This window comes from Prunus persica, chromosome G7, assembly GCF_000346465.2.
Source record: "Prunus persica cultivar Lovell chromosome G7, Prunus_persica_NCBIv2, whole genome shotgun sequence".
Lineage (NCBI taxonomy): Eukaryota > Viridiplantae > Streptophyta > Magnoliopsida > Rosales > Rosaceae > Prunus > Prunus persica.
In genome coordinates, this window is record NC_034015.1 from 5456310 (window position 1) to 5469242 (window position 12933).

Consider the following 12933-nt stretch of genomic DNA (forward strand, 5'->3'; position numbering starts at 1 on the left):
GGGGGTGTTAGCTAGCCATTGAGATGGCTGTTGTTTATCCCCAACTCTCCGAATGCATCGACGAAAATGACATTGATTGAACTGCCCGTATCAATCAAGATTCGTCCTACATCAAAATTGGCAATTTCGACTCGGACAATCATCAGATCGTCATGTGGGTAAAGGATCCCATCTTCCTTTTTTCATGGAAAGTGATGGGTTCCCACCAATCTTCGGCACCTTATGATGTCGGTTGCTTTCAATGTCAAAGACCTGGGGGTATTGTGCTACTCGGATGTACTGCTTCCTCGATCGGTTTGATATGCCTGCTAAGGTTGGACCTCCACTTATGGTGCTTATTATATTAATTTGTCGATTGGTGTTCAGAGCAGCTACTTGTTGCGGCCTAGCGATGTATTGATCCAACTTGCCCTCTCGAATTAGGCACTGATTGATTTTTCTCAAACTTATGCAATCTTCGATATTGTGGCTGTTGTGCTAGTGGTAATGGCAGAATTTACCGGTGTCCCGATTATCTTGTCAATTAGGTTTCTAATTGGTCAGTTTTGATATAATTTCATGTTCGTTCATCAGAACAACCTCGTAAGAAGTGTTGAGTAGAGTGCAAATCTCTTGCCTTTGGTTATGATTCGGCAGGGGTGCTCAGTGATTATTCCAGGTGTATTTGTCTCTACCCTTCTTAATATGCTCTTGTCAAGAATTGGGAGCATTCTTCCGCTTGTGGCTAGTTTGGTGCCCACCAGACTTGTCTATTGAGGCATACTAGTGTTCTTGTGCCGAAAATTTTTGCTGTCGAGGTTCATCTTAATGAGCCGAAGGCTCGATTTTCGAGTAGAAGTTTCGGCCTTCCCGTGGATGGTGGCTTGCTTCATTAACTCATCGTAAGTAAGCCAGTTGCTATTGTGTACCAAGTACCAGAAATGGGATGACCGAAGGCCACTTTTGAAGGAGCCGAAGGCTGCCCTATTGTCCATCTCCGGGCATCTTAGTAATCATGACTAAACCGTGCGGCATATTCTCGTAGGGGCTCGTCGTCCCTCTGCCGAATGGTGTATAGGTCGTTGGCCGAGTACAAACGGTCTGTTTGTATCATGAAATGATTTAGAAAAATCTGCTTTAGCTCATCAAAGAAGTCTACTATTCTAGGTTCCAATTGGTAGAACCAGTTAAGGGTTGCGCCTGTAAGTGCAGATGGGAAAGTAAGCATTGTCCTTCGTCACTAAGCCCCTTGCACCCTAGAGTCTATTGAAAAGAGTGAAGATATGGCAGGGGCTGCACATCCCTCTCTTCCCGGGAGTGTTTTATGCGTTTGGTGAACAATCCCGGTCGAAGCTTTCCGCATTCTGCTTCTTGGGAACGGGTTCTGTCATCCTTCATTTTCTGAACTCTTTGGAAGAGGAGTCGGATGATGGGGTCTCGGCTAGGAATCTCCTCTGCTTCATGATCCGCCGAATGTCGTGGGAATCTTCTTGGGTGTACTTCAGAGTGCCTTGTCGATGTTGCTGAACGATAGGTGGTTTCACAAGGTCCAGATGGAACATACTCACAATCTGAGTTTGCTATTGATTATAGACCCTGTACTCGCCGAATTGGAGATTTGTTACCCAGGACTTGCATTTTTGAGTCGTTGAGTCGTGCCTCAATCCTGATCTGTGATCTGTTCCTTTCTTCATGTCGGTCCAGTATATGGTGGCGACAATCGGAGTAGACTTTTTGCGGCACATGGGGCCTTTTTTTTTTTTTTTTTTTTGTAGCGGGACGACTAGATGTTTGGAAGGTGTGGATGCTACCTTAGCCCAATTTTTTTCCCTTCTTCTACCCATAAAGAGCCTGCAGACTCTGGGAAGATTGGTTATTCTAGATGTTCTGTGTCTGTTGCTGATTGAGCTATTGCTGTATTTCATCCACCTTGGACGAAAATATGTTGTTGTGTTGCTATAATCTAGCCATGTCTTGCCAAAGAGCTGTGATTTGAAATAAGAGCTCAGCTTCAGCAATGGTTTGGATAATGGGGGAATTACCGACCAGGTTGCATGGGGGTAGTGCTGGGCTAGCTCTGCCTTGCTTTCCAAATGACAACCCTTCTTGTTTTAGGAATACAGGTACTGATGCAGTCCCCATGCGATAGAGACGGTGGGTCGATTATTGTCGTTTCCCACAGACGATGCCAAACTGTTGATGTTCAAAAATGGTTTGGCACTTTTAGGCCCAACTTAGTGATGTATTTGCCTTCGGAATGTCCTGGGCCTCGGTGGAGCGGCTGATTTGCACAAATAAGAATGCTCGTAAGGCCGAGGGTAATGGCTAAGTACGCCGAAAGTTCCCGTTACCTCCATTTTCGGACTTGTGCTCCTTTTATAAGTCTTGGGAGGTGTGCATGTTTTGTAGAATTTCAATGTGGGACTGTAGACACCCACTGTGGGTATTCCACATGTCCGAAGGATGCTTTGGGGTCTAGCCTTGCTCTCGGTAGTCAGGGGTGCCGAATGATTCCTTACCAATTTCTTCTTTTATCTACGTGTCGTTCCTTTATTGGTGTGTTAATTGTGATATAAACAAGACTCGTGATTCAGGCAATGCAATCCTCTGTGTGGAAGGTGGAAGCCCCCACAAAAGGCTTGGGCTATGAAAAGATCGAATCACTATGCATATCTTGGTCGCCATTACTTTTGGTGCTCTTTCTTTTTGGCTGACTATTTTGACAATTTATGATGGATTACTGCCTAAAGATACACAATTTATTGAAATGATGTGCAATTGAAATTTCATGAATAAGGATCGTGATGATGCTTTTGATTTCTTTGATGAAATCACAGAAAAATCTCAAATTTGGACAACTTCCAACAGTTCTGACATCATTATCGAAAAACCCAAAGTTTCTACCAACGCTTCTAGTGGTATTTGTCAACTTAAAGAGGAAGATGGTCTTAAAGAGCAAATAGGGAAAATGGCTAGGGAAGTTGAAACTTTGAACTCTAAATTGTTACGTGAAATTAATTCAGTTGCAAATGAAGAAAATTTTAATATTTATGAAGTTTGCGAGGTCATGGGACATGCAACAAAAAAGTGTCCAACACTCCCAGTTTTTAGAGAAATGTTGCATGAACACGCAAACTACATAAATCAATCTTCATCATCGCCTTTTTCTGGAACTTAGAACCCACAATGGATAAATCATCCAAATTTGAGTTGGAAAAATAATTTTAATGATAATATGCCAAAAAAGGAGCCTAATTTTACTTCTTATTCTCCATAGTGCAAGGACAATCTTCACAATTACAAAGTTTGGAAGGTGTGTTGAAGCAATTCATGCAAAGTCAGAATGCTACTAACGAAAAACCTGCACAAGAAATTGGCGAGATTAAGAATATTCTTTCGAAACTAACTTCTGCAAGGACAATCTTCACAATTACAAGTTTCCTGCTCAAACTCAACCTAATCGTGTTGGACAATTTGAGGTAAACATTCCTTCAACTTCAATCTCTTTCCATGATAATAAGCATGATCAAGTTAAAGTTTCACTAGTCTTCAAAGTAGAAAAATAACTGGGCTAGAAAATTAGAAAAATGTGGAAAAAGAAAAGAATTTTGGAATTCTAGAAGATTACTAGTGACAATCTAGGCACTCAGAAGGACCTGTCACTCTAGGCATCCCCTGTGCTTGCAACAACTATGGTGAAAGTATGTGAAAACATCATAATCAAGTAAACAACGAATAGCAGATAATGATAACTAGTCAACCGCAAGAACAGAAACCCAAAAATGTATGAACAGCACACAATGACTAGTCAACTATCAAGAACACAAACCCAAAAAATAACGAAGCTGCAAACCAGAAATTATTCACCCAGAGACCTATTGTAACAACCTGATCCTAAATTAATATTTAATTATTAATTTATTCAAGTAAAAGATAATTTTACCCCAAAATATTTTAATGGTTTAACAGTTGACTTTTTATTTGGGAAGGAATTGTAATTTTGCCAAACCGGTTTTTAAAACCAGAATCTCTCTCTCTCTCTCTCCCTCTCTCTCTCTCTCCCGTGAGCCTTTCCCCTCCCCCCCCCCCCCCCCCGTCTGCACAGCGCCGCCCTCCTTGCACCATAGCTACCACCTCCAGCCACTAGGGGCCACGACACAGGAGTCAAACGGATCGGACCGGCCCCGCCGTCATACCCCAGCCCTTTTCCTGTCGGCATCGTTGCTCCTGTCTCCAGAATCTGCCGAAATCGAGCTGGTTTGACAAGATTTTCTCACCGTTTGATTTCTCTCCTCCGGCCGCTATTTCCCATAATCAAGGTATGGATTTCGACCTATTTTTCTTGCTCTAGCTGATGGTTGGGTAGGATTTGAGAAATTTCTAGCCTAGGTGAGTTGATTTTGAATCCAAAGTTTGGCCAGTCTTGGGATCACGATTCTGGCCACTACTGCTCATTTTTCGGGGTACGTCCAAGAATAAATGTGTCTCCAAATGAGGTTTTACACCTAGGGTAGGAAGCTTGGCACTTAATTTTGAGAATTTTTCGGTAATCGTTATCGCTTTGGGTACCCACACGCTGCCGGCGCGTGTGGCGACGTGTGGGCACTATAGAAAAAGGGCATTGTGTCCTAAAATGATCTCCTTCTCCCACGAGCGCATAGGTACTTTCGGATTCTAATTTGGTTAACGTTTGAAACCCGAACGGATATCGCCTATTGTGCAATTCCCAGGTTCAGTTCGTTCAAACCGTTGGATCGTAGTCAATTTCATATATGATGATCTAGACAATCTCAGGATCTTATAGAATTTGACGGATCGTGAATCGGAGTCCAGGATTCCTCAAAATCGCGAACCCTAGGCAAGATAAATTGTATTCACCCAATCCTGCGACCGTGATCAATCTGAACGTTCGATTTGGACAAAACTTGCAGGGTAGGTTCAGAAGAGTGCGTTGAACCTATAAGGACTCCAGGATTTTTGATCTAAGGTTGTGGGCCCCGCAGGGCTGGTTGACCAGGTTTTGGCGGTTTGACCCCTCGGTTGACTGTGAGTCTTTCGAGGCAGTTATGTCATTTGAGAAGTGTTAAAATCACCGTGTAAAGGAGCCTGACCAAGAATGAGTTATCTGGGTCATGTTACGGATTGAGTATAGATAGTTATTTATAGATTGCTAATGTACCTTATAGCTGAAAATGATGAATCATGGCCCTTGGTTTTTATCAGATTGTGATATATATATATATTCTAAATATAGTTGAGAATCAATTTATCAGAAAGTTGATATAAAGGTCGGGAAATGAATTGTGAAATAAAGGGGAAATTATTGATATAAGTTTGGGATGTGGTTGTTCAACCCACCACGAGGGTACCCTTAGTTGATTGAAACAGTGTCATTTATAAATAATGCCCCACGTGTTTTGGGAACCCTTAAACTGTGCGGAGCGAGGAATGCGGCTCATGTTGACCGACGGTCCCCTGAGGCCTACGAGGATTGCGGCTCGGATAGAAGTGGTATCTCCGAGGCCTGCAAAGATTAGGGCTCGAGTAGACTTGGTGTCTCCGAGGCCTACAAGGATGGAGTTGATTGTATTAATGGAATTCACAGATCAGGAATAGGGGTACACCTCGGTGGAGAGAATTTCAGTTTTGAGATGTTCTTAAACTAAAATAGAGGGCGTTCAGTGTATGACATATTTATATTCAGTATATGACTGATACGAGTACTGGGAAGTTACAAAGTATTGCTTTAGAGTTGTGAATATGATTGAGTATAACACACACATGAGAATTCAGTTTGATTTGCAAAACACATGGCAATATGATGAATGAATAAGATATTCAATTACATTATTAAAGGGAAAGAACTACGTGTGGCTTGATCCCTCAGTAAGGGTGCGTAGGCAGCCTAAGGTTACAAGGTGCAGCCGTGAGTTGAAGTGTTTGAGATTTCTAATGTACTATTGATGTTCTGAAAGCTGAGATGAGTTTTATTAGCATAATGATTTATTTGATTTTGTTTAGGCTTGAGGCCAGAATGATATGATGCTTGATTGCTTGGATATAATTTAATGCATGCTGAACAATTGGGATATATAAATGTTTGTTGACAAGTGGAAACTTTTGGGAAACGAGCAAATTATAGGGGAGGCTCTGCCGAATTTTCTGCAGAAGTCTAGCTGATAGAAAAATTGGTTTCTAATTAGAAGGGCAATTTGGTCATTTGTACCTAGCATTCACCATGTGTCGGACACGCACAGGGTTCGGCTCGGATTTCAAAGTAGAATTTGGGTCGAGTCCTGTCACCTATCACTGGGAAAAACTAGAGGTCATCAACCGACTAGGCAATCCACTAAGCAAAGAAGATTCTTACAAAGAAACACAAGCAAGCTCAAGAAATCCTAGATCTATTTAGGAATATAAGCTATACCTCCCTTGTGCAATCTTCTTCTCCAACTTAGCAATGCTAGCAGCTTAGTCCTTCATGGCAATGGCAGCTCTTTCTTCAGCTCTTTCATCCCATGTCACCATCTAGCCAACTCAAACTTGAACAGAAACCAACAATTTGGATTCAAGGAAAAATGACCAATTTCTTTAAGGAACCAATCTTGAATCTGACCTAGATGTAGTGTTCATTCTAGCTAGATGCAGATTTCATATTTCAAAAGCAGTTTTTGAAAATCAATTTAGAAAACTCATAGATGACAATGGTGGTTTTCTCTTGAGGAAGAAGAATAACAAAAAGTTAGCAAGAAACTTTTCAAAACTTCACCTCAAAAGTGACGGCTGCCAAATGAGGAATCAATGGGCATTTACCCAAAAATTCCTAGGAGAGAATCGTACACATGGAAACTAAGAAAGTTCGTAAAATATGACAAAAAGGTTTGTTAGGATCCATCCGGAAATCCGCAAAGGATGACTAGTCATGTGAAAACAAGATGACTAGTCACAATCTTAAGAATTCTAATGAATGCAATGTGATCCAATGCACAAATTACCTTTTTCAAAATGATTGATCTTCCATAAGATAGCAGCCAGATAAGAACACTTAGAGAAACTATTCTTAATCTAAACTTGAGCTTAGGTAATTACAATATTGTCAAGGGAAGCCAAAAGAAAATTTTTAAAAAACATAAACTTAACAAACAGGATGGTTTCAAGGAGGGAGAGATAAGGTTTTCACAGACACAAGTAAATTTGGATTTTAGGTCAAGGGCGAATTCACTTAAGTGGCCCCTTTTGTTTAGCGTGTTTTAAAATACAACACTTGTTAATTGACAACCGCCGTGTTTTAAAAATCAACCCAACGCAACTCCATTTTACTAGTGTATAAGATGATATATCACGATGGTTACAAAACCTTCATATTTTAAAGCACAACAACGGTTTAAGGTGCAACGTCGTATACTTTGAGTCGTAGTCTAACTAAATTGTAGTAGTGAATACTAAACCCTAAAGCATGGGCTGAGGAGTCATATTGTATTCAACCATCCAATTATAAATGTGTAACTGCACTACTACAAAAAGTGAAAAAGACGACCAGAAAACAACGATTGTATGTCGATCCAAAAACCGTCGTTGTGTTTGAAAAGATGACGGTAATATAAAATCGTTGTGGATGAATAACTTAAACGCCCAAAAAATGGAAATTCCCATGGACGTTTTTAAAAAACGACGCACCAAATTAAAAAAGCGTCGTCTTATGTTTTCTTCAGAGTTAAACTCTGAGCCCAAAAACAACGACAGCAGTTATGAAGCCACCGATGAAGAAAGTAAAGACGACGGGTTTCAACAACAGCTGCTGTTTTTACTCCTAAATAAATGCGACCATATTTTCTTAGTTTGTGTCGTATAATTTCAAAGGAATCCACTTCGGTATACTACAAAACAACACTGTATTAAGTGAACCTACCACGACGGTAAAAATAAATTTAGCGACTTTTTATTCAAAGTGTACTATGATGGTATCTATTACTCTAATGTCCGAGTAAGTTGTACTAACCACGTCGGTTTGTTCAATTAACGACGTATAATATTTCTTTACCACGTCGTGAACTCAAAAATACCGTTATATTTATTTAATTTATACTTGAGACCTTATCTATAAATCGACATCTTAATTTTTCTTTATTTTTAAGATTTATTTCTGGGTTCTTTGTAGCCTACGACGGTAGATCAACAGAATGACATGATCAGAATTGTAATAACAAGAACATTAGAATGAAATCTTACCAAATGTGAGAGAAAGACAATATTTTAGACGTTGATGATGTATGTGTATTTGTGTCTTTGAGATACACAAAGGCACATACACATCAAAATCCAAAAAAATTTGCCTCTAAAATCTGACAACGGCAACCACACATCAACATCCAAAAGATTTGCATTCAGAAAGACAATGTTTTAGAAGTTGATGATGTATGTGTGTTTGTGTCTTTCAGATACACAAACGTGCACACACATCAACATCCAAACTATTGCCTCCAAAGAGGTGAGATAGAGCCAAGGGCAAGAAGAAGTTGGAACCCTAATTGAAAACTGAAAATGAAAGAAAGAGTGAAAAAAAAAAAAAACCGTATTTATAAAAATAATCTTCAACATCCACGTCAGTTAGATTACACTTACTGACATCTAACTAAAGTAATCCACGTCGGTACGTAACAACAGTGCGGTCGTATAAATATAATAACCACGTCGATCGGTAAACTAAACTCATTGATGTTAAGACAAACAACATCGGTTATTCATAACACGATAATGTGGTAACTTATAATATAACTGCTTCAAAATTAAACTTTTGACATATAGTGCCCAACTAACCATGTCATTTTCGGAATACCAAAAGTCAATTGGCTTTATTACTAACCACGTTGGTTTCTATTGTTTTAATGACGTGGTAAGAACATCCTACGGCGGTTTTTGTTAGAACCGTCGTCGTATTGATTTTTGGGACTTTTTCATTACCTGACCTAAACTTTTATGTTCTCTCTAAAATTTTCAGTTTTCTTTCAGTTTCCCTCTAATTTCCCAAACGCTGCGTGTCTGATTCTCTTTATCTTCCTCGTATTCGTCTCCAAAACTCCGAAGTTTAATTTCAAAGAAAACTTTCTTCGCAAGCCAAAGGTACTTTCTCACTCTTTTTTTTTTTTTCAATATCATTTGAAGTTTTGTTTTAAAGAATGAGTCCCACTGAGGTTTGAAACGAACTCATGTTTGAAAAGGACAAAATCTTTCACTAGTCCCACCCTCAGGTCTTGTGAGGACAATGGGTTTGTCTTGTATTTGACCTTTTTATTAACACACCACGACAGTTTTTGTAACACCACGACTCCAAATTTAACCCTTATTTAAATTATTTAATTATTTAAGGGAAATTACAAATCTACCCTTGAGATAAGGGCATTTTGGTCATATTCTTAACTGGAGAGAGTTTGGGGCAGTGACTAGTATTTTTGGATAGGTCGTACTGAGACGAGTTCATAGACACGTAGTGGGCTCGAATCGGAGTTGTAACGAGAGAGATATGGTCAAAAGAAACTTAGTGGCACAATCGTAATTATTTCGAAATAGGATTTTTTATAAAAATCAGATTTTTCTCTCTCTCTCTCTCCCTTCCGCGAGCTCTCTCTCTCTCTCTCTCTCTCCCCGTCGGCCTCTCTTTCTCTCTTCGTATCTCCGGCCACCGGCCGTGGCTGCGGACGGGACCGGTGCCAAAAGGACTGGCTCGGCCTTGGCGTCACGACCCAGCCCTCCCCCGACATCGACCGCCGCTCCAGCCGTCTGAAAAAGGCGATTTTCGCCCGGTTTTCTCCCGAACTTCGTCGGCTCCGATCTCCTTCCTCCGGCCGCCATTTCTGGCGATCAAGGTATGGAAATTCATCCCTTCTTCATGCTCTAGCTGCCTGTTGGGTAGGATTTGATCGATTCTTAGCGTAGCCAATTCGATGCTCGAATTGAAATTCAGCCAATTTTAGGATCGTGATTCCGGCCACTTCCGGTCAGTTTTTGGGATAGGTCCAAGAACAAAAGTGGCTCCAAATAGGGTGTTATACCTAGGATAGGAGTTCGGAGCCGTGGTTTTGAGATTTTCCGGCGATGCGTAATCGCTTTGGACACCCAACGCTGCCGGCGCGTGTGGCGGCGCGTGGGCGAGGGTAGGGGAGTAGCACTGTGTCCCGATGAGATCCTTAGGTTGTCATGAGTGCGTAGGATTTTGTGGATCTCAATTCGGACGTCGTTTGACTACCGAACGGACAATCGTATATTGTGCGTTATCCGGGTTCGATAGGTTGGAACCGTTGGATGGTCCCAAATTTAATATATATTAATCTAGGTATTTCTAGGATCGTGGAATTCACGGATTGTGAGTCGGAGCCCCGGATGTTCTGAATAAATAATTTAAGTTTATATTTTGTATTAACCGTCAGATCGTGCTATTATGAGCGATCCGACCGTCCGATCTGGACCAAACTTGCAGGACAAGTGTCCTATACCTTATAGAACCCATAGAAACTTTCGGATCGGAATATGTTGAGGTCGCACGTGGCGTAGATTATCCGGCGTGTCGACAGACCCCATACGTGGCGTTGGTTGTACCGGCGTATGGGGAGATATGTGATATGATGTGCAGGTCTCGCGTGGCGTAGGTTATCTGGCGTTGAGACAGACCCCATACGTGGCATTGGTTGTACCGGCGTATTGGGAGATTATATGATAATATGTTGAGGTCGCACGTGGCGTAGGTTATCCGGCGTGTCGACAGACCCCATACGTGGTGTTGGTTGTACTGGCGTATGGGGAGATATGTGATATGATATGCAGGTCTCGCGTGGCGTAGATTATCCGGTGTTGAGACAGACCCCATACGTGGAGTTGGTTGTACCGGCGTATGGGGAGATATTGTGACAGTATGGTATGGTCGCACGTGGCGTAGGTTATCCGGCGTGTTGACAGGCCCCATACGTGGCGTTGGTTGTACCGGTGTATGGGGAGATTATGTGAAATACAGAGAAATGAAATAAGGTATCGCCTATGTGTGGAATTGGGTTTTATGGAAGAACTACGTGTGGCTTGATCCCTCAAGGAGGGTACGTAGGCAGCCTAAGGTTATTAGGTGCAGCCGCAGACTAACTGTTAGTCATAATTTATTGTTTGCCTTGTTTAAGGCATGAATTGTTTTGTTAGCATGTTTGGTAGTAGTTGAGAATTATTGGAAGGCCGAAGGCCGTTTATGTGAATTTCATGAAATTATATTGTGCATGCTGCCAGTTGTGGATATTAAATGCGTTTTATGCAGGTTGTAATTTTTGGAAATGTCCAATTTATAGGGGAGACTCTGCCGAAATTTCGGCAGGAAGTCTCGGCCTTTAGTAAGTGGGCGTGGCATCGGGGTGATGTCGGGAAATTCCAAAGGGTTCGCCTCGGGTTTTGAGAAATTCTGGGCGGGTCCTTTCAGTTTTTAAATTCGTGCTATTTCAATAGCACGGCTGTTCTTAATAACCGACATGGTGTGTTAACAAAACGTTTTAATGATAAAACCGTCGTCTGATTTGAGACAAACGTGGGAGAGAGAAATATGGGTGGTTTTTTTATGTAAGAACTTATAATGAGACGACGTTTATATATAGTGTCGTTTTATGTCTTACCACTGATGTGTTTGCACATCCACGTTTCTATAGATTAGCACGACAGTTTTTTTTTTTTTTTGCCGATGTTAAACTTTCATATTACATCATTTTTTTTACCTAACCATCGTTGTTTTTCTTGCAGTTTGTATTTGTCTCTAAAAATGGTTTCGAAATCGCAAAGTAAGGAGGCTCAAGTGTCAAAAGGTCAGAGCACGTACATTGCAGTTTCAAAGGCACAAATGAGTGAAGCCAAATCTGTTCAAAGCAATCCCACAACGAATATGAGATTTACTTCAACCTCCGAGAAAGACCCAAGCTCTGCGACATTTGATGAGGAGACAAAATTGACTCGCAATATCAACACAATTAGCCGTGTTGTGAAGAGGAAAATCCAGAAGATTAAGCATGTGGTTGAGTATAGTAAAAGTGGCAGACCACATGGCAATGCTACTATTGAGATGCAGAGTTATATTGGTGTTTTGGCACACACTAGAGTCCCTCTTGTGGACAAGAAATGGACAAGAAGATGGTGTTGTTGTCTGCAGCCAAAAAATGGAAGGATTTCAAGTCTACCTTAACTAGGTAGTTTATCCTTCCATTCGCAAATGAGAAGGAGAAGTTAAAAGAACCCCATCAGCTTTATAACTTCATAAAGAAATCGCAATGGGATGCCTTTGTAGCTTCAAGGTTATTCTGAGCAGTAACAGAGAAGGGAGAAATGCGAGTACAACCATAGGTTGTCTCGAAAAGGGTATGCTAGTTTGGATGATCAATTGGAAGAAATCGATTGATCTCTACTATTGAAGAAAGCAAGAGAAGATAAACAGGGAAACATCCCTGATCCAAAGGTTGCAGAGAAGGCAAATTAATCGTAAGTCTCACTGACCCTGTTCTAAACTTGTAAAACAGAGGTTTTATTTTTCATTTAGACATCGTTCGTTTAAGTAACCGTCGTTAGATATGAAACACCACTGTGGTAATTATTTATCACCGTTTAAAATAGATATAACATCATAATTTTTTTAAAACCGATGTCTGTATTGAATTACCATGATGGTTTATGTTTCTGAATTAACGTTTTAAATTAAAGTAACTTTCTTCATATTCATTCAGACGTCGGTAGTTTTAGTAACCGTTGTTAGACATGAATACCACGACGATCGTGTTTACCGCCATTTATAGAACTATATGACGACAATATTTTTCTGAAACCAACGTCTGTATGAATTACCACGACGGTTTATATTTCTGTGTTAGACGTTTTAAATTAAAGTTTCAAACTTTCTTCATATTCACACGCACACACACTCTCTCTCTGTCTCTATGTCTA